The following is a 27160-nucleotide window of genomic DNA, read 5'->3' as shown; positions in this document are numbered from 1 at the left end:
TTGTTAGACAAATGTTACCAAATATGGCACAAATGTCATGAAAACATTTTCGTGATGTTTGCTCCCTTGTCACCAAATGTAATGTTGGCAAAGGTTTTCATGACGCTTGCTTTGGTTATGGTGATGTTTAGCAAACATCACTAAATGTTTTCAAGAATCACCTATGCCTAGTTTTGGTAACATTTATTTGTTTATTTTTGTAACTTTTCCGATAACATCATCACGACCATTTTTTGTAATGTTTGCTAAACGTCACTAAAAGTTTTCCAGAGTGACCTGCACTCAATTTTGGTGACATTTATTTGTTTATTTTTGTCACATTTTCGCAAACGTCACAAAAAATAATCTTTTCATGACGTTTAGCAAACGTCACCAAAAGTTTTCAGGAGGCACCTATGCCTAATTTTGGTGAAATTTATTTGTTTATTTCTGTGACGTTTTAAGAAACGATGAAAAAAGGCATCTTTTAGTGACGTGTTTAAATGTCACAAATAGTGCAAAAAAAATAAATTTCCCTTTGTGACATTTAATAATAAGCATCATCAAAAACTTTGGTGGCATGAAACACCTCCACCTGTATGTTTGCCATAGCCCAATATAGAGCTCATATTAACCTGTTTCTAGATCAATTATATATGACAAAAATCTTAAATCCATTCATTAAATCACAAGAAACATTCAAATTAAAAGATAATATCATTAAAAAACTGAAATATAGTATTTAATAAAAGGTAATATATATTTACAAATGTTCGCATTTTAGTTCATATGAAATTAAAATATTACAAAAAAGGAAAATAAAACACTCATCAAAAGAGTGTATTTTCCTTGCCAAAAAGATTACAAATAAAGGAAAATAAAACACTCATCAGAGTGCCTTTCCCTTTCCCTTTCATTTCTCCTTCCCCTTCTCCCCCCTCTTGTAGGCACTTGAGATGACATTGCTCTAGGCTTTTGCATCTGTTACAAAGCACAAAGAAATACAATATTATTTTCACACTAAAAGATGTGAGCAAATGAAATATAAACCAAACTTATAATAGATTACCAGATTTGGTGATGGTACTTCTGGAGTGGGATGAGAATTATCTCCACTATGAATTGGAGGTGTTGCTAACTCACATCTCTACACATAAAGGACAGTTATGAAAATGCATTATTATTTTCATGGTAAAAGATGTAAGTAAATGAGAAATAAAACCGAACTTATAATAACTTACTAGGTTTGGTGGTGTTACTTCAGGAATGGGATGGAAATTATTCCCACCCTGAACTGGAGTATTTGCTGACCCGTGGCTCTGCACCTAGAAGCAGTAGAAAAATATGAGTAAAATATTTTTCATACACTAAACAAAGAATAAAAAAGTTAAAACCATCATGAAATTGTTTATTCTTAGGGAACCTATAAGAGCAAAACGAAAAGACTACCTATCATAATTCAAATGAATTCCACCCAACTCTACAATCAAACTCTTACCCATTCATATAAAACCTATCTCATCGCTCTCTTATTCCCCTCGTTTTTCTCCTCTCATTCTATTGTCTCTGGTCTTTATCTCTTCTTTCTGTTCATTTTCCCCTTCTTCGGTTTCTTGCTCTCTCGGTGTAGAAAGAAGTTCTATCTCCCCCATTTTTCTTCTTCTTTTTTCTAAGAGAAGGTTGCAGCCATTTGTGCCATGTTTTTCTACGTTTCTTTACCTGTATTGAAAAGATAGATTTCTGTTGGTTTCTTCTATCGTGGGTGTCAAATATGGAACAAGAGCAATTGTTGTTGCTTTCTAAGTTATAGGGGATGTAGTAGGAGTTTTTGAATCAGGTATCAAGGTTAGGTTTTAGGGATATTTCTAAAGAAAACCAGTATAGTGTTACATCGTTGCATGCATTCTATATTGAAATGCTAGAGTGGAAGTCCAAGGCCGCCACGGTTTTGGTCTCGAATAGAAGTGTAGAAGTTGAGAAGAATCATGTTAATTGTTTGATAATGCACATACCAGCACTTCTTCATGAAATATCTATTTTGTTTTCAAAATCTTATTTTCTCTTTACTATTATGTTCTTTTTCTTACCTCTAGCAGAAACAAACATTCTTTCTTTCTTTCTTAAACTAAGGAATAATTTCTAGTCTCTTCTTAACAGTAATTACAATATCTATCATGTATCTCATGTTTTTTTAGGTACAAGATCAAGATTGCTAAATAAAAGCTACTTTTAGCTTGCAGACTGGCCACTACCCTTAACATTCCAAATTTGGAGCCAACCACCCACTATAGTCTACAGCTTGAATGCTGCCTTTTTCTTCCTAGATTGTTTTTTCTTACCCTAAAGTTTGAAGTAGGAAGCTTCCAGGAAAATAGTATAAACCCATCAAGGGGCATTGGTCATGTCAATCAATCTAATGGATAAGCATTTAATGGACAATAATCTAGAAAACCTTTTTTACGAGTTTAAGACTCAAGAGAAGAGAAAACCTTTCAGGTTTTAAGTTTTCCAAACCCACCAAGGGTTTGATTGGTTGTGGGTCCCAAACTTCTCTAGCCATCAGGGGCTATAGATAGAATAAGGGCATGTCTGAAACAAACAGAAGATACACAGAAGACTCCCTTCAATTGTTATGCTAGGTCAGTGTTAACATGTTTTTGAGTCTTTGACATGGGTCCAACACCATTTTGAAGTGTCCATCTAACATAAATAAAATGTTCCATGCAGCATTGGTTGCTATTGTTCAATGCTTTGGTTGTGATATGTCTCCTCTACCCATGAACTGCCTGGGTTTGGCCTTGGGTGGAAATCCAGAGATGGTTGGATTTTAGAATCTAGTAATTAATAGGTTCATGAAGAAACTTCTAGCTTGTATAAAAAATTATGTCTCTTTTGGGAGGGAAAATAACTTTGATAAAACCTCTTCTTTAAATGTGCTTGTGTGCTATTTATTTAAGGCCCATATGTTGGTAGTTGAAAAGATTGATAAAACAATTGGGGAATTGATGGAATAACTTGTGTGGTATTACTTTTGCAGTCTCTTTCGGTAATGTTTTAAGCATACAGTAGGGATTACTTCTCTATGAAAGATCAAATGAAACTTAAATGAATGAACTTTGAAATTACATCACTTTTCTTTTACCTATTTTTTAGGTGTTAAAACTTAAAACCTGTTTCTTTCTTTCTTTTTGACTTGATTTGGCGACATTAGAAAAAGTTAATGAGTTGTCTATCCAACAAGACCATGATTTTGCAAACCTACACGTTTTGAGAAGGTTATGGTCATTTTACTGATATGTATATTAGTCCTTATGGGTTTTGAGCCTTTCCATTTTCCTGTCCTATGCTGAAGTTGTTTTTCATTTGTCTAGTTTTAGTAGAACTAATAATGAGTATTTGGAATTACTTTAGGAGGTTAAATTCTTATTTGAGTGGTCCTATGGATTATCTATGTTTTGTATTAGTTGTGAAGTAATTAAAGTTGTTTCTAGTCAATTTTTGAGTATGAAAAGGGAGATTAAATCCTCTATAAATTGAGACTATAATTTTATTTTTTATCAGTAATAAATTAGTAAGAATTTTATTTCAAATAATAGAGGAAAAAATCTTGCATAGATTAGACCCTAAGGTACAATCATAAAAAGCTAAGAGAATCCCTAATCACACCTGTCTGCTTCTCACATTAGGGCCTAGTACAAATCAGTTCCATTAGCTTTCTCCCTAGCAAGGTAATCAGCAAAGGAGTTCACAACCATAGGGATCCAATTAAATGGAGTAGCTATACTGGATGTCAAAAATCTACCTTCCCTCATATGGTGGAGGTAAATATGAGGGATTGATCTATCACCCCATAACCCTCTTAGTGCAACTTTTGAAATAACTACATGATACAACCAACCTTAGTGCATGTATTGATCTATCACTCTCTAAATGTCAACTGATCGATTTGATTAGGCAACCTTTCTACAAATAAAAGCAGAACAATTATTTGCAGGTCTAAGTGTTGCATCTAACCACACCTAAGAGAGAGAATAAGTACTATCCAATCCAGAGTTCTATCTAATGGACAGTTCAGATTAACCACATATTTCCTCCAATGTTGAAGAAATAGGAGGGATCTTGGGTGGGGGGGACTGATTGGCCTAATTAAACAGATGAGCATTTCTAAATACTGATACTCAAGTGTAAAGCAATTACTACTCAAATTTGGAAGCACAGCAATATGGAAGTGCCTTTTATGAAAAATAAAAAATAAAAAACAAAACTCCATACTCCTGAAGAACCAACTTACCAAATCAAACTATTTAACAACAGGCACATACCTTGCCTGCAATATAATCCAAAAACCAGGTTGTTTTAATAATTAACTAGAAGATAAAAAAAAATTAACAATTTTGAGATTTCATTCTGGTTTCAAGAGTGACTAAAACCAAATATAGGGAGAATAAAAACCCCATACAATTTCAGTTTAAATGGAAGAGCTTTGTTAGGGAAGTGGTTGTGGAGATGGCCTTTGGAGCAGGATAGACTCTAGCACGAAGTAGTGAAGAGTATTCATGGATGTTCAGAGAGTGGTTGGGATGCTGGTGCGTCAAGGAGGGCTAACCTAGCCACACCTTGGAAAGCAATTCACAAAGTTCTTCCGCAGTTCCTTATCTGTGTCAGGTATGATGCTTGTTCAGGTAATTCTATTTGGTTTTGGGAGGACATTTGGGTTGGAGATCTCTCTTTGAAAGACATTTTTCCTTCATTGTACTCAGTTTCCTCGTATAAAAATGGGGTGATCTCAAAATTCCTTCCGTCGAATTTATCCTTACCAGCTTTGTCTTGGGATTTTGGTTTCCATAGAGGATTAAGGGATGAGGAAATTGAGTGTTTGTCTACTCTTCTATGTCTCCTCGATAAGGTTTGGTTGGATCCCTCGAAACCTGATAAAAGGATTTGGGCCATTCACCCCAAAGGGTCTTCTTCTTGTGGTTCCTTTTCAAGTTCCTCTGTCAATCTCCCTCTCATCAGAGTTTCCCTTTCAAAGAAGTGTGGTGCATTCTTTGTAGATGGCTTTGTGTTGGGAAGTGTGGCATGGTAAAGTAAACACAATGGGCAACCTACAAAAGAGAAGACTCATCCTTTGTATTTCACCAAACTGGTGCATTCTTTGAAGATCTCATGGTGAGGATTGTAATCATCTATTTTTATCTTGTAGTGTCACTACAGAGCTCTGGGCTTGGCTTCTATCTTTGTTTGGGTCTAGTTGGGATATGTCAACAGAAGTAAGCACAATCTTTAACCCTTCTTTCTTCTCTTGGCCCCATAAAAGAGGAAGGAAAATGTGGAGATGCTCACGAGCAGCATTGTTATGGACAGTATGGAAAGAAAGGAATGCCAGAATCTTCCAAGAGAAAGGAAGAAGCAGTCAAACCTTAAAGGACTGCATTTTGTCCAGGTCTTTACATTGGATAAAGACTCCATAATTATTTAACCATTTTACTTTTTCTGATTGTTGGAAGGATTGGAAGTTGGTAGCAAGTTGTTCCTCCTACAAGGGAAGGGCAGTGACTAGCTGGGTCCCCCCTCATCTTGGTTCTTTGAAACTGAATTTTGATGGGAGTAGCCAGGGTAACCCGGGTCCCTCTGGGATGGGAGGTGTACTGAGGAATGAGGCTGGAGATGTTGTCTTAATCTACTCTGGCCCTTTAGGAGTTGGGAACTCTATCCGGGCAGAACTGCTTGCTGCAATACAAGGAATACTTCTTGCAAAAGAAGTGGGCGTGGAGCAGCTTCTGATTGAAGGAGACTCTAAGACAGTGGTGGACTGGTTAAATAATCCAGAGGATGTCACTTGGGGCTACAAAAATGAGTTAAAGAAATTCAAATGGCTGACAAGAAATATGTCTATAACAGTACAATGGGTTGGGAGATCAGCTAATGCTTTTGCTGATGTCTTGGCAAGACAAGGGATAAATAGGGAAACATTGTTCTGGGCACAAATGTAACTATTGTTTTAACTTCAACATTCATGTTTTCTCTGTTGTAGTTTGTGTATTTGCTGTTTGGAGAGGCTGCTCCTCGCGCCTCTAAGGGGATCTTCTTGAAAAACGAGCTCTCCTCACTACCAATTACTTCCTAAACCCCATCAGTTGGGATAAGACCTACTTTGAGACCTCCACCTCCCCCTATTACTGCCTTCAAGATGATCCCATGTTGCCACTCCCATTTGTTCCACGAGACATGGATATGCTCCCTTCTTAGAAACCTGAAATCTTGGATCATTAAGCATGTCCTCTTCTGTCAGGTCCTCCAGGTCAAGCATTGCAGTGCATGGTTCTAGATACTAGGCATTGATCATTCCTGACCTGGGCCAGAAGGAAATATTGGAGAAGAAAATAGGAATTCTTTATTATTATTTGTAGATTACATATTTTTACTTCTAGCATTTCTTTCATGGTTTTACTTCCAGTTTCTTCTGGGAATTTATAAGAATGCATCTGATAGCTCTAAATGCATCTTTGCAGAATTTATATGATATCATGAGATGTGCTAACCAGCATGATTAGTAATGGAGGGAGAAAAGAAACAAAAAAACTTGACAGGTCTAGAGGAGTGGTGGGCTGCCAGAGGATAGATCTTTGAAAGAGGAAGTAGATGTCCTAATGGAAAATTGGAAATTGATTATTGAATGGTACTGAAAAGCTTGGCTAATGTACTTTAGAGTTTCAGTCAAGGGAGAGAACTCAGTCCCCAAACAAAACTAAACTCAATTCATACTGATGAAAGTCAATAAATAGAATACCCCTGCATTGATCCAACAACGGGGTACGTACAAAACATAGTACACATGACATCCATACTTTCCAAAAAAATTAGCATCATACGCATGCAGATCAACTATTCTGTATTTTCTGTCCCCTTTTCTTCTTTTGTTCTGTTCCCTTTTCAATTTTAAACTGTATTCAAATACTAATAGGATCGACTTTGTATCTGGGTATATCTAATCTCAATTCGGCTGATCGAATTTCTAATTACCCAGAAAAAAAAACAAGAATTTATCTTACCCATTTACAGCCCAAATAGTGGTAGGATGCTCATTATCTGCTCATTTGATCATCAAGTAAAAGAAGTTAGGAGGCTTAAAAAAAGGGAAGAGTCCTTTCCCTACCTTTTCTTTCAAACCAAACACAGCCTAAAAGAGGGTCTTATCTCTTATAGTATGGCTCAAAGAGACCTGCTTTTATTTTATTTTTTGGTTACAGGTTTAACTTTGGCACCACTGGTTATGAAAGTAGATCCAAATCTAAATATCATTTTAACAGCGTGTTAGTCATTTATGTTGGTTGCTATTGGTCAGTCAAGCCAACACCACCATTAGTAAGTATGGCCATCACTTCTTTCCTTGACCATTAATAATATTGAAGTATCTTTTGAGAAAATAGTGATATGCATCAATAAAAAAAAAGGAAAATAATAATATACCAATACAACTAGATTGGCATGTTATTAAATAATAGGAAAATAGTCATATACAACTTATACAGCTTTTATTAAATAAGTTTGTAATTTTACATCAGAAAAAAAAAGGACAGAAAACTATAGGTGGGAGTCCTTGTCAATGCTGGTTAACAGCACTAAACGGGGTATATATAAGTAATTAATTAACCCTAAAGAAAATTAAAATTCATAATATTAAGTGGCTATGTTATAGAAACAAATAGTATTAGGAGTGATTAAAATGATAGCTTTAACCCTGTCTTCACCAGAATCCTTAAACCATTAAAAGGTCAATCAAATAATACAAAGTCTATGTCCATGTCTATCCTCTACAATGTGAAAAGATGAATTCCAGACGAGACAAAAGCAGTGGGTAATGTCCATGTCTATCCTCTCATTTATTGATTAATTTCATTTTCTTAAATGAGATTTGGGCCCATTTTAACGCCATGTTCCAAAAGCAGTGGATTACCCCCAAGGACTTCAGCCCTGTGTCATCCCATTCATTGAGGGATCACGACCCTAGAGAATGTATCTTGAGGAACAGATTTCCCTTATCAGTTGGCTGAAGCATGTGAAAAGAGAGGGACATTGCATTTTTTTATAGAAAAGCTTGTCAGTCGACCAAAATCTGTTCAACTTAAATAAATGAACAGGTTGGAATAAAATTTTACCTCCAGTTGCCATAACCTCTGTGCAAGAAACTCTCATACCAATAAGTGTTTTGATCAAAACCGCTTTTTGCTTCCTTGGATCGAACCCCACTGGACTTTGATTCCTTGATTCGGATTAATGTAGTCGAGCTACTCAACAACTACACACTGATTGTAGTCAGTGACTTGCAAGAACTGTAATATCCCCTTAGACCTTTAGTAGATCTCTCTTGTGTGTTAACTCTTTAGTTTAGTGCTGATAGGGAGCACTCTCTTGGGAGAACAGGATGAGGGTGAAGCTTGAAGGAGAAAACCAAGAGGGATCACACGTCACACGCCTAGGGGAGAGGGGTCCTCTCTCTCTTGTCATTCTATTAGACAATCTTCCTATCAAAGGTCTTGCCTAATTAGAGGGAATTTAATTCCCATAAATTTTGTCAATCAATCAGCCCCATGGTTTCCAAAATAAATGGGATATTTAAATTCAAATTTGAATCTCACAAATCCCTTAATTAATGGGGCTGTTTTATTAGGAAATTGTTTAAGTCCAACACCCTCATAATGAGCTCCAATTAGGGTGATTGGATTTGGACCAATTCAGCCTGGATCGTGGCCACCATGATGGGCCACAATTTGGGTCCTACCCAACGGGTAATATTTTTTCTAACAATCTCCCACTTGGCCCGAAAGGTGGCCATAGAGAAAGATACATATATGTATGTATAAATATATATATATATATATATATATATATATATATACACGAACAGGGGCTTGATTAAGAACAATGAATGTGTAAGTATACACATTCAACCAAACCACTTAGGTAGTTGCTAGCATAATGTAAATCATGGTGGTACCCTTGGATTGTACAAGTTTTCTTTCATGAACTATACAATTACGCATCACAACCCTTAGTGTATGGACCCTGTTGTGTTTCCAATCCATAGCCTATCATCTCATATATATGCACAATATGAAAGGCCACGGGACATCTGCAAATACAGGAGGCGCCAACACGTGTCACTAAATTAAACTGCATTCATCCAACGAACTGACAACACCCATGTTTTTCACATGGTTTTGATAAATCACTGGGGACAACCCCTTGGTCATGGGGTCTGCTAACATTTTGTCAGTTTTGATATGTTGGATGTCTACCTTGCCTTCTTGTATTCTGTCCCTTACTACCAAGTACTTCAAATCTATGTACTTGCTTTAGCTACTGCTCTTGTTATTTTTGGAGAAAAAACACAGTTGTCACATTATCACAGTAAAGTTGTATCGATTTATCTACATAATCCAATACTAGGGTGCCCAAGCCGATAATAAAGTTTTTTAGCCATATTGCATGTGTCGTAGCATCATGGCACCCAATGAATTCTACTCCATTATGGAGGAAACTCTCAACTTCTTCTTGATGCTCCTCCAAGAAATTGCTCCTCCAGCAAACAGAAATATATACCCCCATGTGGACTTTCTAGTGTTTGGGCAACCACCATAATCCGAATCAGTGAATCCACACAGTTTTAGTTTGCCCTGTTTCTTGTATGTGAGAATATATTGTTTGGTTCCCTACAGATGCCTAAGCACTTTCTTTGCAGCTTTCCAATGTTCCCTACCTGGGTTACTTTGAAATCTACCTAGTACTCCCACTGCAAATGCAATATCAGGTCTTGTGCAAATCTATGCATACATCAGGCTGCCACAGCTGATGCATAAGGAACTTTATTCATGTCCTCTTTTTCATATTCAGTTTGAGGACAGCTTTCACTGCTAAGCTTATCTCCTTTGTGAATGGGAACTACACTTGGTGCACAGTTTTCCATTCCAAAGCGTTCTAAGACCCTTTGAATGTAGGTCCTTTGGGATAACCCCAAAACTTTACGGGCTCTATCTGTTAGGACCCCAATCCCTAGGACATAAGAAGCTTCTCCCATGTCCTTCATGTCGAATTTTGGTTTTAGAAATTCTTTTGTTTGGCGTAACAGGCTTATGTCCCTACTAGCTAACAAGATGTCATCAACATATAACACTAGTAGGATGAAACTACTCCCACCGACCTTGAGGTATGTACATTGATCCATTGCATTTTCTTTGTATCCAAAAGATGTAATTACACTGTGGAACTTGTAGTACCATTGGCAGGAGGCCTGTTTCAACCCATAGATTGCCTTCTTTAGTCTACAAACCATATGTTCCCTGCCCTCCACTTTAAACCCTTCAAGTTGTTCCATGTACATTTCATCTTTCAAATCACCATTCAGAAAGGTTGTTTTCACATCCATTTGATGTAGCTCCATGTCATAATGAGCTACTAACACCATGATTATTCTAAATGAATCTCTCTTAGAGACAAGGGAAAAAATCTCATTGTAGTCAACTCCTTTTTTCATATTATACCATTTGGCCACTAGTCCTGCTTTGTAATCAGCCCCATGGTTTCCAAAATAAATAGGATATTTAAATTCAAATTTGAATCTCACAAATCCCTTAATTAATGGGGTTGTTTTATTAGGAAATTATTTAAGTCCAACACCCTCATAATGAGCTCCAATTAGGGTGATTGGATTTGGACCAATTCAGTCTGGATCATGGCCACCATGATGGGCTACAATCTGGGTCCTACCGAACGGGTAATTTTTTCTAGCAAAGCTTTCCTATAAATGTGGTGAAAGACAACTGGCTTGTTGAGTTAGGAATATTGAAGAGTTTTCATGAGTTCAAGTTCAACCACTTCTGTAGACATTGTGATAATATAGTTTTTTTATTAGCAAAGAAATTAACTAAGCATTAAAATAATTTAACGCTTGTTACAACATGTTGGAACACTCCAAAAATATCCAAATACAAAAATCTATACTTTTATCGAAAAAAAAAAAAAAACAGATGTCTATTGACCCCCCTGCTTTGCCAGTACATCAATCATTCCATTTGCACATCTTCTAATCCAATTAAAAGTGGTGCTGAGTTACCTTGAAAGGTAAGCTATGTCCCTAATGTGTGTATGTAAATCCAAGGAGCTAAATTGTTTTTTATTGTTTAATATATGACCAGTTTTCAATCCCCTTCCACTTCCAAATCTTGGAGACCAAGCTGTTTTGCTAATCTTAGTTCTTGCCACAGTGCCACAACAGTTCAGTTCTAACTGAGTCACCAGCTCCAATTGGCCCAAAATACATACCTTACCAACCAGCTTGTTGGCACCTTATTACATAGTGAGAGTCATAAAGCTATTCTTATGAAGAATTGACAAGATTGCCTTCATGAGTGGTTATAAGGCCAAACATATTGATAAGGTGAGAGTCATAAAGCTGTTCTTATGTGGTTTATCATTTGGTTTTGTGATTTTAGTCCTTTCAACTATCCTACAATTAATGATGCAATTCATAAATTGGATAAGGTAACTTAGGGGTCACTTGATAATAGCTGAATATGCTGAATTATTAAAGCATATTGCTTTGTCTTTTAGTGAATAAGTTCTTAAGGAGGTTGTGGACTCCTTAATGGCATAAACTAAAGTTTGGTAGATTACTATGGCTACATTTGGTATTCCATATTTTAAGGACTTATCTCCTTTTGTAGTTAACAACTCAGTGCTCATAGAGGCGTTTTAAGTGCAAAAAGGAGATAAGTCCTTAAAATAAGGAATGCCAAATGCAGCCTATATATATATATATATATATATATATATATATATATATATATATATATAATTTAACAACATTTCCAAAAAAATGTCCTTATTTAAGCTTTGGGCCTTGCACATCACAAGGCTAAAGGCTTAAAGGCGTAGGCCTCTAACAACTCAAGGCCTAGGCCTTGGCAATGGAGACAAAGGGTATTGAGACCAGACTTTTTTGGTCAGCCTTGCCTCAATAGCTTTTTAAAACCATGTGAGAAATAGTGAGAGCCTCAAGGTCATGTTTAGTTTGATAGATGGTAAGAGAGACATGAAAATCAAGGGAAAGTTCTTATTTTCTCGACCTTCTATTTCTCTTTTATTTTCTATCAAACCATATACAACCTAAAGACCAAAACAAGGTGAAAAAATAAAACTTTGTTATGTTTGTGCCTTGAGTTATTTGTGGCGACCCACTTCATGAATCTGCCCCGAAATAATTTGAGAAAAAACCCCAAGGCAAAATTTCATAGTGGTTTGTACACTGGTCTTTTGTCTTGTGAGAGAAGAGACAGACACTGCATGTATTTTGGGATTTTAGGGATTTTTGTGAGTGAGGTTGTCAGTGCACAACTCTGAGTTCAGGTCGTTTTTTTTTTTTTTGAATAATAATAATTGTTTACAATTTTACAGATAAATATATTGAAAACATTGACTATTATACAAATGCTTATAAAAATGAATATTATACAAATGAAAGAAGTAACATTGATGTTTACTAACAAGAAGTAAAAGAATAAGAAACAACCAAGAAATGATCTAATACTAAGGTTTAATGCTAACATATCCAAAATAAATGCATGGGAGGTTTAAGGAATAGCATAGAAACGCCATTAAAGGGATTAATAATCCAATGAATACAACAAAAGAACAACTTCGATCTTAGGAGAAATAAGCAATCACAACATTACAATCAGGTTAAAGACAGAAAGCTTCATCTCGTGGGAAAAAAAATAATAAAGGAGAAAAAAAGAAAGAACACATAGCTACACATTGATTCAGCCAATATGATTTTAGGTTTTAATTTTTTTTACTTGAATATGCAACGACACCTCTTCTCTTACTATTTGCCTTTCTCTTTGTTCTCTCTGTATTTCTATCTCTGATTTCTCCTTTTCTTCTAGGGTTTTGTGTTTGAACTTAGAACATAGCCGTAGCACCTCCTCTATCTCAACAATGACAGCTCGTCTCTCTATATACTCGGTGGCACCTCCTCTCTCTAGCAGCGACACCTCCTCTATCTCGACAACGACACCTCCTCTGTCTCAGCAGCGGCACCTCCTCTCTCTCAATAGCGGCACCTCCTCTCTCTCTATACTCAATAGCTGACACCTTCTCTCTATACTCAACAGCCGGCACCTCCTCTCCATACTCTCCTCTCTTCTCTTGCTTTTCTTTTCTTATTTTCCTCTCCTTCGTTCTCTCGGCAACCGCACATCCTCCGTAAACCTCACTCTCAAATGCTCCCTTTCTTTTCCTTCTTTGTGCGTGCGGGTGAATGTTGTTTTAATTATTATTATTTTTTATTTTACTTGAAATAAATTAGGATGCTGTCTTAGGTGTGGGTCGGGGCAAGGCTGGGCATAGAGTGAGGTTCTGGGTGTGGGTCCGATAGGGTTAGGCATCCAAACTTATCCCATACTTGAAAGTAATAAATTAATTATTTTTTGTCTGGAACTAATGGGATTGCAGGATTTGTTTTCAAGTTTCGGCTCAGGTAGGCCTGATGCCCGAAAATCCGAAGCCTGATTTAACATCCGATACAATTATTTTGGATTCAAATGATGTGTTTATGCAATTAGATTGGATCCGATTCAAATTTCATCACCCCATTTGGTCCGATTAAAATCTAAATTCAATTATATTATAATATTTTATTAATTTTAATATATAAATTGTATATAAATATATTTAGAAGTGTAAAAATATATTTTATATATTGTATAATATATGAATATATATAATAAATTTATTATGTAATATTTATAATAATTTATTATATATAAATGTTGAAAACAAATAAATTTATTTTTTTATATTTTAAAAAATTTATAGCAGAGTCAAATTAAATTCGAATTAGATCCATGTCAATTAGGATTTGAATTTGAATCCGAGCCTTTAAATCCAATCAGATTTCAAATCGAATTCGAATGTAATCTCTTAATAATTGGATTGGATGTAAATTTTATTGCATCCGATCTAAGTCCGTTTCGATTACAACTCTAGACTCAGGTAAGGTAGGGCATCGAAACTTACCCTTATTAATTAATTATTTTTTTGACTTGAAATAATGGCAGTGTTTGACATCCGGATTTGCCCATGTTATGAGTTATTTATTTATTTATTTATTGGACTTGAACTTATGGGACCTTTTGGGTGTGGGCCTAGGCAGGATTAGGCATTCAAACTTACCCATAGGGATGACAATTTGTAGGAAACTTTGGGTATTTGACCTATCCTAACCCTAATATATAGGTAGGAACGGCAATGGAGAGGGGTAGGGTGGGGCAGGGCTGGGTTTTGCTTATTATATCCCCGACCCCAAACTCAAATGCCCACCCCGTCCCTGTCCAAAACCCTAGCGAGGCTAGAAATCCTAACCCTATCCTTGTCCTCGTAGGGAATGAGCCAAAAACTAAAGTGGATTTGGGGGGTTAGCACCTAATTGATCAGATCTCGGGTCTCTGACTCAAAAGTTGAGAGAGAGTCTTTTAGATTACACATACTGGTGGCATGAAAAGGTGGCTAAATTATGGCACCCGATGCCAAAAGAAAAGATGGTGAGGTTATTCATTAAGGCATTAAAAGATCCATATCATACTTATTGATTGCACAACCTTTGAAGGATTGTAGTGATGTTGCGAAGGGAGCTATTAGAATTGAAGAAACACTTAGGCATGGTCAAATCAACCTAGTGATGATCCCTAAATATTCACCATTAATTGAGAAATCATCTCCAAAGTATAAAGAAGAGAATGAAGTGCAAGCTATATTTGCTTTTGAGTCTTAGTTACCTCAAGCCCATTAACTGAAAAGTTTTAAAGCAGCACCTTATCCAGAATCTTAGACCAGTTTGACCGCCCCCCAAGCAAACATATTATCCTTCACCGGCACAAGCACAAACATATTACCTCCACTCCATAACTTCGATCACTTATCATCCTCCCCAAAAGGAAAGGAGAAATAGTTCCCCTTTGCCATGTTCTCATTCTTAGCTACTCCCTTCTTTAGTTTAAGGAGAATTTTTGTAGTTGCTTACATAGATACCTCCTCGAGAGCCCAAGCCTAGAGATTATGATGAAAATGCTCATTGTGATTATCATCAAGGGATCGGTCACACCACCAACCATTGTTAGTAGTTGAAGCTTACGATTCAATATTTGTTTGGTGGGAGTGTTCTTACTTACCAGGACCTTGTGCAAATGCAACATTTTATAGAAGTCAACCAGAACATGCTGCTTGATTTAGGGGAAAATTTTGATACTTCCGTCAACTTCCTAGGTGAAGGAAATACTCTTTATGATCCTAACATTCCTATAACTCTAGTTGGAATTCTGCTTGTAGTCCATTCTCCTAGAATCACTACAAGAAAATTGGTTTTTAGCCACGGTTTTTCTAGAAATGGACAAGAAACGGTGGCTAAAATACCATATATAGCAACGTAATATATTATTCGTGCAATATGATCGATTTTCATATGCAGCCTAGCCACGGTTTTATAGTCGATGGCTTAAATGGAATTTGATGAGACGGTTATAAAATTAACCATTGCAACAAATCCTTCATTTTTATCCAAGAAATATGAACCACGCTATTTGATTGCACGACTATTTTCAAAATTTTGGCCACTTAAGAAAAGCGACCCACACATTCCTTACAACTCCCATCTTTCTCTTGTTCTCTTCCCTCTCTCCATCTTCCATTATCTCTCGTTCTCTCTTCACTGTTCTCTTTCTTGCTTGTTGGTTCTCTACTCTGTTATTTGTGTTTGCTCAGTGTGCAAGGATTTATAGGAAGGGTTATTCATGATCTCCTCTTCTCGCTCATGAATTCTTATACAGGTAAGAATTCTTCTGCTGAAATTTATTTTTGATAAAATAATTTTGATGAGCATTGGTTGGGGCTACGATCTCTATAATCGATTGGAGGAATGGTAAATCTATAGAAGATAGTTGAAAATCTGTAACGACAAGAACAAATTGACATAAGCCCCCGGGCTTCCACTGATTCATCTCTCTGTAAAAAGGAAACAATAAAACCTAAGGCTTAAGATCATCCCTAAGCTTTTCCCTAATCCATATTTGATGATAGAGTAGCCATATCTGAATTGTTCCCTCTTCTAGCAACCAAGAAAGCAATCGATAGTAGAGAGAAACTCTCAAAGAAATTTACTATATCTCATCTCCACCGAAACCTCTCTCTCTCATCCAATCATCCATTGGATCTATCATTCAAAACTCTGTTCAAGCATCCTTCTTCATCGAGTAATCAAGAAGGCTCCGACGACTACATCTTCTTCCTCATCCAAGAATGACAACTCTAGTTCGAGAGTTTCCTCCCAAAATCTAGTCTAGCTGCATGATAGAACGACTTTCTCCTCCTTCTTTGTTTTGGAACTTGCTCTAACAATGCTGGCTTCAATCAAATGTCATTGTGCATAGGGCAACAATATGCATGGTATGAGTGCACCATAGCCAATCACCACCCACTATTTGGGGTTCTGAGGGATAGGAGACGTAGTAAATTTCTTCAAAGTTTCTCTCTACTATCGATTGCTTTCTTGGTTGCTAGAAGAGGGAATAATTCAGAAACCTAATGTTGCATGCCCTTTCTTGGAAAAGAAACCATAACACATTGGTGTTGGCTTCATGATCAAAAAACTATTGTGCATTGGCTTCTAGTGAACTGGAACTCAAACATCTCCAACCTAGTGTGATTGTTCAAAGCAAAATGTGTTCATCTTGGAAAGGACTGCCTATAGTAGTTGTTTTGTTTTATTGCACTATTGAGCTTCTACGGCTGCCCTACACCAAACTCCATCAGAGAAGGGATCTAATAAAAGGCTAGAGATTGAAGCAGTGAATCAAAATAATGGGACAAATCAGGTATTAGAAAATCATTTTACCCTAATTCTATTTATGTTTTCTTCTATTATGTGATTCACTCTAATCGTTTTCCTAATTTGATTTGAGTTACTCAAATCATTAAAGATTGCCATCTCTTCTCATTCAAATTAAGTATTTGCTATCGTTTTTTCTTGAGGTATCATCCTATTGCATCCAAGACTGCAAACAATCAAGATTTATTTTGGACCTGATGCTGTGAGAATGTCAATGATGGTGAACTAGAATACCGTTACATCTGAGAGTGGATTGCTTAAGACATTTCAGCGAAAACAACTAAGCTTTTCTCTTTGCTTTTATTTATTTTATTCTCAAGAAATGCATGTTGCATATCGATGAGCAGTTCAGAATTATTGGTTTGAATTACTTTGGGGATTTTAATTGGTGTAACCATCCCCTTGCCTATTTCTTAGCTTGAACATTGGTGTAAAACTACTAAAAAACTTGATTCTTGGACCCCTAATGCAAATGTAGTTGGTGAACAAGTCGGTAGTGTGGGAGTTAGTTGTGAAGAATTTAGATATTCATTTTGAAGGCAATAAGGAGCATTTTGGATCTATCTATGGCATGATCTTATGAAAATATAGCTTTCACATAGCTCAGTTACATCATAATAATCATATCTCATCTCCTTGGGGAATTCAAAGCTATGAGGTTCATCATGAACCAACCACCATCAAATCCAGTGTGATTTCTTCATTGACTTGACCATTAGAGGATTGCAGGAAGTCCTTGTTCTATACATAAAGGCACTATATTACAACATTTGTGTCCTGTTACTTAAGTAACCATAAAACTTAATTTTTGATAGGCACTCCCTTAGGAAACCAAGACCTTTAAGGCACTGGAAAAATATATAGTATTAATTCAAAGCAACAGATTTTCCATATTGTTGACCCTCTTCATGAAAGATCATTAAACAATATTAGCAAAACAAAAATGTCCATTGGAAATCCAACTATAATTTCATAAACCATATCAAAGTTTCAATAAAGAGGGTGTAATTGCCTTATTGTCCATGGGCCCACAATGTTAATGAAAATTAGATTGGCAGCAAAAGATATTAGTGGATGAGAAGTAGTGAAGATTGTTTTATTATTACTATTATATCCATTATTGCATTTTTATTATTTGATGTTTTATATTCTTATCTAGAAAATCATGACAAGAGGTATTTTGGTCATTTGATGCCACATATAGTTTGTTATATAAGTGAAATAGAAGCAAACATGGCAACTAACAATGATAGTGTTGCAGCAACAAAGAGGCTTCTAGTGTCTTCCTTTATCAAAATTCATGCTTTATTGATTTGATCAGATGGTTTAGATTCAACAAAATGACTAACAAGTAAGAGATTTTCTAATATTAGAAAGTTCACCAAATGAGATTGTTGTGACTAATAAAACACTCCATAATGTGTTTTCCTTTTCAGCATCAATGCCAACACTAATAAAACACTGAACAGAGGCAATCACTCCATAATGTGTCTTAGCATCCAAACAATTGAACAATCCAAGCAGAGATGTTGTTGTGACAACTTAAAATAATCTTTTTTTGGTGTCTCCAATTCTATGAGAACTTCAAAAGACTAGAAGAGTTGGGGCATGAGTGTCCTCCTACTGATATCTATCCTTGGTGCGTTAATGCTCTCACTATTTATTGCCTTGTCTCCTTTTTGCATTTTTTCATTATCTTTTTTCCTTTTAAATGTGGAATTTATTCTTTTATTCGGTACGTTAGAATTCATTAAAGTAATTTTGGCAATGTTAATAAGCAAAATAAAGCCAACATAAAAAATAAGATATCAAAATTTGTGAATATTCCCAATAACCTGCAAGTGAAACTAAACTTTGATGGTCCAATGATAGTTACCCATTGGGTAATTTGCGACAATAGTCTAATCTAGTATTGAGAGAGTGTTCAAATACCATGAAGTTGTGGTGGGATTGGGTAAAGAGATTGAACAACGGTCTAGTTGATGCCTTAGCTAAACCAGGAATTCATAGGAGTTCATAGACATCAATTGAATTGGGGACATGTCTCCCATTGAGACTGAATGCGTTTTAAAAATGGTTGGATGGGACATAGATAGCTGAGGCTAAGGAGCAGTTGTTTTGGGCTCAATTGTAAAAGAGGATTGTTGTAAGGGGTTAGGCTTGAAGAGCTAGCTTAACAGTGGGTTGTATAATATACTCTTGCAGCCTTGTATGTATTATGTACATATATTTCTTTATAGATGATTTTAGTTACTAATAAAAAAAGGGTAAACTTCTTAAACTACCCTTATGGTTTAGCTAATTGACTAAGTGTACCCTTACTGTTTGAAAATTGACTGAGGCTACCCTTACTGTTATTGACAATTGACTAACTCTACCCTTATCGTTAACATCTGTTAGGATTCCGTTAAAACCCATGTACACGTGAGACCATGTGACTTTTGAAATCCTTTTAAAACCCAATATTACCCCCTCCCTCGTTAACTTCCTCTGATCGACAATTCCTTCTTCCTTAAACCTCTGATCTCTTTTCTCTTACCTCTCTCTATTGTTAACTCTGCCTTCACGGATTTTTTCATGCCGTTGTTTTGAAGCGAGGATGAGAGATATTGTTAACTCCACCTTCACATCTTTGCCATTTTTTTCTGCAAGGGATGCAAAAAAATTCCAGGATGTAATAAAATGGAAACCAAAATTTTAAAGAGCTCTTAACTGTAAAGAACTCGAAGGCAAAATTTTGCTTCAAAATTTTTTTGCATCCTGGAAAAAAACTAGCATTTAATTCATTGAAAAAAATAGGTATTCCACACGTATTGAGGGGTTGTTAGGTGGAGTACAGAGGGGCTATTGGAAGATTTTCCGGATCATCTTACCGGTGAAGAACTCGATGGGTTTTCGTTGTTTTTTTTGTAAAGGATATTTTTAACTCCACCTTCATTGGTTTGTTTTCTAAATTTTTTTAAGAAAAAATTTTAAGCAAAGATGAGACTCCACCTTCACATCTCCGTTGTTTTTTACTACAGGGGATGCAAAAAATTTCCAGGATGCAAACAAATGGAAACTGAAATTTTAAAGAGCTCTTGACTGGTTTTTTTTCTACCTTTTTTTTAAGCAAAATTTTGATGCGAAGGTAGGGTTAACCACTCCGGTGATTGTACCCAATCGTAGAATGCACCCCTCGAGTTCATCACTTGTAAGATGAGCTGACAAAGGATCGGCTCCGCCAATAGCTCCTTAGTACTCCGTGTAACAGCCCTGCCACACCACTGCCAATTTTAGACCATGGAACGCTGCTAGACATTATACCCATCACTATCACCGCCCACGATTGCACCACCCCTACACACATGGTATCAACAAAAATGCCCATGGTCAACCCTCGTAACTACGACCTCGCAAAGACCTATGTGCTCCCAGAGTGATGCAAATAAGGTGGGTCATCATGCTTTGAATGGTTCCAATCACCGAGGGCCTCTCGAAGAAGAGTTCCAACAGAGTTCAATGAACCAACATTTCCTTTCCATTTTTTTATTTTATTTTAAAATTTTGAAGAAAAATAAAGGATAAAATAGTCTTTTTTGTCTTTATATTAATGGACGTTAATGGTAAGGGAAGTATTAGTCAATTGTCAAAAACAGTAAAGATAGCATTAGTCAATTTTCAAACAATAAGGGTATACTTAGTCAATTAGTTGAATCTTAAGGGTAGTTTAAGACATTTACCCTAAAAAAATGAAAAGATAAGGGGGAAAAAAGATAGCTTAAGCTAGCCTACCAAAAATGAACCAATTGGTCCAAATATGATTTTGTAATTCATTTATTTTTTCATGTCAAATCAATAAAGTTTTAGTTACTGATTGGGGGAAAACAAATAGGATTGTAAGAATTTTAAAGCCATCACACCAAGAAAGTTAATATCATTCTTTTTACGAGTCGTACCTGAATCATTCTCTCCCCAAACTAGATTTCCTGTGTGCACACCACTTGTAGCTAAAGCATCAGCCTTATCATTTATTATCCTAAGAATCCATCTGAATGAGCAGGACTATTCATAAGAACAAAGTACTCTCTCACCATTTGAATGGTCAAGGCCCAACCCCCTTTATGCAATTGCAAACTACTCTTATCACAATCTTAGTCACCTTCAATGAATTTCTCACACCAATTGGTTCACTATGGCTTCATAGAATCCTTTATGTATGATATTTGAAAGTACTACCAATTTCTAATGGTCCTGGGTATCTAGGTTGTACTAATCAAAATTTAATTTCAATTTGCCTTCTTTTGGAGGTGTCCATTATTGTGCAACTGGCTCTCTTCTAATGGAGTAACTCACAACTATCATCCATCCTTTTAGGATTGCATCAATAATCAATTTTTTGAATTCCCTAGTACCCAAAAGGTGCTATTTTTATCTATTCATAATCCATGACCATCATTTGTGTTTAAACATGTCTAGTGTTACCTTCTTAATCATGAGAAGTGAATTAGCAATCATCTTGATACAACTCCCCTATTAACTAAAAATCCCCATCTGATTGCCATTTTGACTATTCTTAAAAATGAAAGGTTCATTACACTCTTTGAAAAAGTAGCATGGCAATAATCTTCACCCTTTACGATCTCACTATTTATTTCAATGTTGGCAATAGGGATGAGCTCAATGTCTTTTGCAATCTACTTAGTTTGGGCCTTTCATGTTCAAATGATGATTCACACTAAATGCTTTGTCAGGTCTGCAATCAATCAGTAATCATGCAAATTCTATAAACTCCTTGTTTAACTAAGGCATCAGCTAAGGTAGGGTAGTACTTGAACTTAGTAATGCCAGCTTAGAGGGGACAAGGTGTATGGGGAGGAATATTATATACAATCTAGAGTTATGAGTTTATCTTTTATATAAATACACACTTGCATATAATTTATTATAGTTAATCAAGTTTTCAGTTACTTATAAAAAAAGTTTATGAAGGACTCATAAAATAAAGGCTACAATCTCCATTCTAATAAAATGAAACTCTAAACAATTAAATTAAGAAGTTATTAATTTAAACACCTCTACACATGCAATTTGCTTATTTTTATGTTAGTTTTGATATTAATTTCAATGGCTTCTTTGCAATGATTGGGCTATCTTTTGTGTGCATGTTGTCCAAAGCTTTCATATAGATATAATATTCCCTATTTTTGAGCTAAAATGTTGGCTTAAATTGATGCTAGAATGGTCATAAAGTTATAATATCTTTTCATATTTTAATCTTGGCCTTGAAAAAGTATGCAAAAAACTGCAAAGAGATGTCTAGAACTTCAAAGTCTTGCCTTATTCTTTCTAGCCACTTAGTCTTTGTGTTGAACTAGTGTTCTAGGGATTCTTTCATAGATGAATAATGTTTTGAATACAATTTATAAAAAAAATGTTGGATACATCCTAGATTCTTGTATTCCTTGGACTTAATTTTTTTCTTTTATTATTTTTCTACTCTATTATGCGTTATGAGTTCGGTCATTTCTATAGTTCCAGGTGATGCAAAATGTTCTTAGGAGTGGATGACTTCTAGTTAGAAAATAATAAGTTTGGTAGTGTAGAATATATGTAACTACTTCCTCTCTTGGAGATGCACTTGGATCTCACATCACCTAGGTTAAATAGCTAATTATTTAATTTATATAGCTAATTTTTTTACATCAATTCTTATGTATTCATTTTTTTAACTTGATAGACTAAAGTTTATGATCCAAAGTGATGGTCTTGAGTATGATGCATGTACATATAAGCATCTGTTCAGATGCGATGAGGATAATTTTGTTAATTCTCTTTTTTTGTGATAAAAATTTATTAAATGTATATATTGAACAAAGACTACCATGGATACTTTATGTAAATGTGTACAAGTTTATTTTGTAAAAACCCCCCTTTATCATACAGGAACAAATGAAATTAATTTTTTTGAAATGGCATTTATCGAAAATTTAAATGAGAAATAAACTTTTAGCAATGGTTTGATAAATCTATTTTTTGACCCTAATCGTTGTTATACGAATTTTATAGCAACCATTAATGTAAAAAACCATGGTAATATAGAAAAGCAGTTAATACTTTTAGCGACAATTTTACCTAAAACCATTGTTATTTTTTACTTATTCATCAATACCCCATATTCTATAGTCACGATTAAAACCATTGCTATAGCAATTTGTAGCAACGGTATAAAATAAATTCATAGTAATAAAATTTTAATTAGCAATGGTTAAAACTATGGATATACGTATATTTATATCCATGGTATACAATATTCGTGGTTATAGGTTTTAGCCACACCAATATTCCCCACCAACAAAAAACTGTGGCTAAACCCTTGTTATAGCCTTTAGCAACGATTTTTGATATCTTTTTGCAACGGTTTTGTTTGTTGCTAAAGCTAATTTTTCTTGTGGTGAATCAAGTCATCGGCCAATTTGACCTCTCAACCTTGACCAAAGCATACCATTAATTCTTTATCAACTCTTTGAGGAGGTAGTCATTATAAGGTGAAAATGTCGATGTCATTGTAGCCTTGATTGAACATAGTCACCAATTCCAATTTTGAACCATTATCAATGATTGAGGATCATACCTTCACGTAGACTACAGAATGTAAAGCATACCTAAGGAGTACATCTCTGTGATTGATTCAGATGTTTTGTCTAGAGTTGAGAATCATTTGTCCGGTTGCCCAAATGTTCTAAATGCCACCTCTGATATTGGGGCACCTTCATCAGTTTAATTGTAGCTTTCGGAGTAGGGAACAGTGCTCTTTACCCTACTTCCACATTCATCGAAAGCATCTTTTCATCATTGTACATAGTTGCTATCCCGTTCCAATTTTTGTATCATTCAAAAACATACATGAACTACGTCCAACCAAATCCCTTTCAAAGGGGTACATAGAGCAACTCATCTCACGGGTCTGACTTCTTTCATTAATAAAATATTATTTTCTCCAATCACTTTTCTATCATTTGCTTTTTCTTGAATCGTTTATCCATGATTGAACAATAAATCCAGTTGGGTCCTATTACCCTTAGAAGAAATGAAGAAGATTCTCCTTTTTTAAGAAAGTTTCATAATTAAAACCTAAGATAATTGTGAATTTGCAATGAATCACAAAGGCATGCCTTTGTAAAAGGTTAAATGACAATCATTGACTCACATCTAGAAATACTTAACAAAAGGGAATGGACTAATAAATAAAAGCATTGATACCCGCCCATACCCACCTCATGGAACATTTTAAACCACCTTAAGCATAAATCTTAATATTTTTTTATGAGCACCCAAATATACTAAACTAAGGCAGTTTTGTCTATTTAAGTATGTATCTTCTAGCAATTTCCCAGAGCCAGTATCAAATAAGGGTATCATCATGACCTAGTGCTTCACCAATTAATAAAGGAAATGACTAAAGGCCACTTTCGACTGTCTTAATTTTTAATTGACCATACTATCTCTCAAAATCTGCTAGTTAGCTCGATTGAGCCAATACATAAATACATTTTTCTTGGTGAACTAGTTAAATTCTTAGTGTGCCTTTTGCAAGAAAAAAAAAAGAAGAAATAAAAACAAAAAAAAAGAAAGAGGAAAAAAAAAAGAGAAAAAGAAAAGAAAAGAAGGAGAGCAATGAAGAATAAACTGGGGCAAATTAGTATGGCGGAATGGTCACAGAATATTGAAAAAAAAAATAGAAAGCTTTAAGGAAATGGCAATCAAAGAAAATCAAAATGTGAATCTAGGGCAGATAAAAAGTGAAAGAAATAATGATGGAGAAATATTTGCAAAGAGTTGAAAAGAAAAAATGGTGTAAAAGAAAAGAAGAAACTAGGGTAGATTAATGTTTCAATAACTCTAGAATCAGTTGGTTTGAGTATTTATTTATTAATTCTCTAACATGTAAAGTCCTTCATGATCTATGAAGAAACATGGTTTATACCAGAAGATGTAAAGAGTATGTAAAAAGGTGAGGAAAAAAGAGAAAAAGAAAGAAAAAGGAAAAAGATATGATAAACAAAAATGATGATGAAGAGAAAATAGCAACCTTGCATAAAGGTTAAGCATCCGGTTTTCCATTGTAAATATGTTTTAGAGCCTTTTAGCCTTCATTTTAGATCCCATATCCTAAAGCACATTCCACCCTTTTACTATGTTTCATCGATCATTTAAAAATTGGTAATTTAGCACAGGATAGACCTAGTTGGTTGGCCATTAATGATTTTCTTTTGAACCTTCTTTAATTAAGCATCTTCCATCACATATCCTTTTGTTAACCAAAGATTGAGACGGTTTTTCATAAAATCCGGGTGTTTCACAAAGTGAATCTATGGTTGTCTTCTTCACACTATCGATGCACATGCTTTTATAATTGCTAGGGTTTCTATTACTTCTTTTGAAGATGGGAAAATACTTTTATCTTTTGTTAAGGCATGTCGTGGGTCCCATTGGACACAATTGTTCTATCCTGAGTCAATACTAGTGGCATATCTTGTTTTGATCCTGTAGCCTCTAAAAAGTGTACAATAAAAGAAGAAAACTCTAATTCCTTTTCCATTTAAATTTTTTACATTGTCTTTTTGCTTTGAAAGTTACAAGAATAAAAAAAGAAAGAGGAAATAAAAAGAAAACAAAAGAAGAGAGAGATAAAATGAAGTCATTCCGAAGAGTTTGGCATCCGAATTGAGTATAGATGTGTCCCAAAGAAGAAGCTCAAGACGCAACACTACAAAAGTCTTTCAAAAAGAAATTTAATTGTTCATTGTGCACAAAAAAATGAGAAGAATAACAATAAAAAAAAGATAGGTAATAAAAAGAAAAGTGCAAAGTGTGGTAAGAATGTATAAAGAAATGAATCTCAAAATAGAGAATGATTTAGTGAGAAATGATAATTAGCTAAACCAAATTTGTTGAGATGGTAGTTCTTAACTTTTTTTATTGCATTTTGCATTCATCCATCATATTATTATCATTTTTGAATTTTTAGTTTTGTCATCACCTTCCATCATTTGCGTGTCTTTGTTATAATTTCTTGTCTTCTTTATTGTGCAAGATGTTGCAAATTTTGGTTTTCATCATAATAATTATATTATTTTCTTCATGAATCATAATTTTCAATCATATCATTGATTTTATTAATTTATCAAGTCACCATTTTTTTCGCACGTCATTAGTCTTAATGGTTTTTTATCACATTATAGCACATGAGCTTATTGGAATAATAAATGGTTTACAAAAGTGTCATGAGTTGTATTATTTTTTATCGTCATCTTTCACAAGCACTTGGGTTTTCCGCTTTATAGCACATGAGTATTCTTTCTTCTATAGCACATAAAAATCAGTATTCTTTGCTATATAACACACCACAAATCAGTATTTTCTACTTTGTAGCACATGAGTTTTTCGCCCCATAGGCATATATTGAATCAAAATTTTCTACTGCATAGCACATGAGTTTCCCGCCCCTATCACATCATTAATGAGAATTTTCTACTTTATAGCATGTGGGTTTTTCACCTTTGGCACATAACAAGTCAGAATTTTCCGCTTTATTTTACTTTTTTTTTTCGCTCTATTGTACATGAGTTTTTCCATTATTATAGCATATGATTTTTTCTACTTTTTAGCACATAAAGTTGTTTTACTCTATAGCACATGTTTTTCCGTTTTATAGCACGCGAGTTTTTCTGCCCTATAGCACATTGAAAGGATGAGAGATTCATCCCATGGACACCCAAAGATTGCGGAATAAGGGGCGAATTTCAAAAATTTTTCTCTCCCTTCAATTGAGAATCACATTCCCTATTTAGAAAATCATATTTTCAAGGATCATTCTTGAACCTTAAACTGAACCAGATCTGAACCAAAAGGAATATGAGAGAATTATACCTGATATGGAGAGGTAATATCTCCCAACAAAGGTGTTCACGCCCAAGGAAGGATCCAAATACTGCTCCCACTGAAGATGGCGCAGTGCAGGATGGAGCAGAATCAGTAGTGTTCTTCCCCAAGAACTCTGTCCTTCGCAAGAAACAGTAAGAGGGAACGTAAGCACAACTTCCTTTTCAATCCTTTCTCAAAGAACTGATGTCAATATCCAATCTTGACTTCTCCCACAATTGGAGATCGAACTGGCAAACAGGGCGGCAAGAGAGTATTCGTAGGGTGCAGAATTCTCTCTTCTTGATTTCAGCACTAAAGAAGATCTGATGTGTTTCT

General features: G+C 35.2%; 1 long non-coding RNA gene across 1 annotated transcript; it reads right to left on the bottom strand.

Moving 5' to 3' along the window:
- Positions 1–677: 677 nt before the first annotated feature.
- LOC148875678 (uncharacterized) lies at positions 678–13302 on the bottom strand. Its single transcript, XR_016105118.1, has 4 exons — positions 12834–13302; positions 1221–1304; positions 1049–1126; positions 678–960 (listed from the first exon to the last, which is right to left on the bottom strand). It is a non-coding gene; the product is annotated as an uncharacterized LOC148875678 (long non-coding RNA).
- Positions 13303–27160: the final 13858 nt, after the last annotated feature.

The sequence above is a fragment of the Nelumbo lutea genome, chromosome 1, assembly GCF_056320005.1.
Source record: "Nelumbo lutea isolate HS-2025 chromosome 1, American lotus-T2T, whole genome shotgun sequence".
Taxonomy (NCBI): Eukaryota; Viridiplantae; Streptophyta; class Magnoliopsida; order Proteales; family Nelumbonaceae; genus Nelumbo; species Nelumbo lutea.
The sequence above is the reverse complement of the archived record's forward strand: the minus strand, read 5'-3'. Positions and strand labels throughout refer to the sequence as shown.